We start from the raw sequence: 2123 nt of genomic DNA, 5'->3' as shown, positions 1-2123 counted from the left end.
TAATCACCCACCTTCACCTCTCCTCTTTCCCCCATCTGGTTGTAATCACCCACCTTCTCCTCTCCTCTTTGCCCCTTCTGGATGGTACTCTGTAATTCCAAAGCTGAAAAAAAATCTTTATATTGCGAGCTTCCATCTCTCTAAGGAGGTCTCAAGCCATTATCCAACAACCTGTTCTGAAAACTCTGCTCACATGTCAATAGCTATTTTTGAGACAATCCACAGCATTCCAAAAAGTCAGTAAATTACTAAACAAATAGTCTGCAACATCTTTTTAAAAACAACCAACTTGCCCTATCTTTCAATAATCATGGATCTTTTAGAAAATTCCAGGATCCACATCTATATCATCATCAAATCTAATGATTTCTCCCTGAGACCATGTCTACGTAGTGAGGTTTATTGCAATCCATCCATCACTTCTGGCCATATACTGTGGACAGTCAAATAAACTAATAAGTGGTGAAAACAGTAGCTGCAGAAAGAACTTTCACAAGAGGAACTGGATAAGCATGTGGATTTGAATATTATACAGGAATCCGGGAGAGAGCAGGTGACTGGGATGAATTGGGGTAAAATAGGAAATGGGCATGGTGGCTCAGTGGTTAGCACTGCTGCCTCACAATGCCAGGGACCCGGGTTCAATTCCACCCTTGGACAACTGTCTGTGTGGAGTTTGCGCGTTCTCCCCGTGTCTGTCTGGGTTTCATCGGGGTGCTCCGGTTTCCTCCCACGGTCCAAAGATGTGCAGGCTAGGTAGACTGGCCATGCTAAATCGTTCATAGTGTCTGAGGATGTATAGGTTGGGTAGATTCACAATGGGAAATACAGGGGTAGGTAGGGGGATGGTTCTGGGTGGGATGCTCTTCGGATGATCAGTGTGGAACCAAATGGCCGAATGGCCTGCTTCCACACTGTAGGGATTTGATGATTCTAGGAGCCAGTAAGTGCACAGCCAGTTGACTATCCCCCTGGTTCTGTATCATGCTCTGATTCTACTCAAACCTCTGGCTGTCAACTTCATCTGTTTCTATCTCACCTGCACCAAGACCCACAGACCCTCACCCCCTTCCCAAGGTGTGAGGATTCAAACTGGGCACAGTTCCCCATCTGGGATCTAACAGCAGCTTCATGAAGGTACAGTATAACTCCCCTTTACACTCATTGAAGCTCAAGACAGTGAGTATCCACAACCCTCTTTATCCCTTTTCTAAGGAAGGCTGTCCTGGAATTGGAGGCAGCCCAAAGATGGCTCACAGCTGACACCAGGTACGGAGGGACTGTCTTATGAGGAGAAGTTGAGTACATTGGATCTTTAGTCATTTGAATGTAGAATAATGAGAAACAACTTTCCAGAAATATACAGGATTCATAAGGGCATGACAGCGTAGAAGTGGAGAGGTTGTTCCTCTTGTGAGAGAGACCTGAGGGTACAATCTCAGAAAAAGGGGTCACATGTTTCAGATAGCACTGAGAAGGAATTCCTTCTTAGGGAGTGAATCTGAGGTTATCGGGGCTGGGTCATTCGGGATATTCCAGGTTGACAGAGAGAGAGATTATCAATCAGGGAGGGAATCAAGGTTTATTGGGAAAAGGCAGAAATCAACCATTGAAAGATAGAACTGTGTTGATGGACCAAATGGCCCGTTTCTGCCATGACTTGCTACCTTGCTTGCTTCCCTACCCCCTTGTGCCCATCTCTCATCTCACCTCTTCTCTGTGAACCCCTGTCCCTGACCATGGATCCCACACTGTCAATCCCCTCCCCCGTCCAATAACCCGGGGCTCCTCTCTCTTCCCTCCCTTCACCCCAGCTCCCCCCATATCACCCAGTCTGTCTCTTCTCCCCACTCCCCTGCTCCTTTTTTTCTCCCCACCCATGACTACTCTCCACACCACGCGCCCCCCCGCCACCCCCCGCCACTGCACTGTCTGCTGGTTCCTGCAGATCTGACCGCACTGTCTGCTGGTCCCAGCAGTTCTGACCACACTCTCTGCTGGTTCCAGCAGCTCCAACCATACTGTCTGCTGATTCCAGCAGCTCTGACCGCACTCTCTGCTGGTCCCAGCAGCTTTACCGCACTCTCTGCTGGTCCCAGCAGCTCTGACCGCACTCTCTGCTG

The 2123-nt window shown here is 48.5% G+C and overlaps 1 protein-coding gene across 1 annotated transcript in view; it reads left to right on the top strand.

The window, feature by feature from the left end:
* Positions 1-2123, top strand: part of asb10 (ankyrin repeat and SOCS box containing 10) — a 7385-nt gene that overhangs the window by 2576 nt on the left and 2686 nt on the right. The window lies entirely within an intron of this gene.

Source organism: Rhincodon typus, chromosome 4 (assembly GCF_021869965.1).
Source record: "Rhincodon typus isolate 14 chromosome 4, sRhiTyp1.1, whole genome shotgun sequence".
In the NCBI taxonomy this organism is placed as follows: Eukaryota; Metazoa; Chordata; class Chondrichthyes; order Orectolobiformes; family Rhincodontidae; genus Rhincodon; species Rhincodon typus.
The sequence above is the reverse complement of the archived record's forward strand: the minus strand, read 5'-3'. Positions and strand labels throughout refer to the sequence as shown.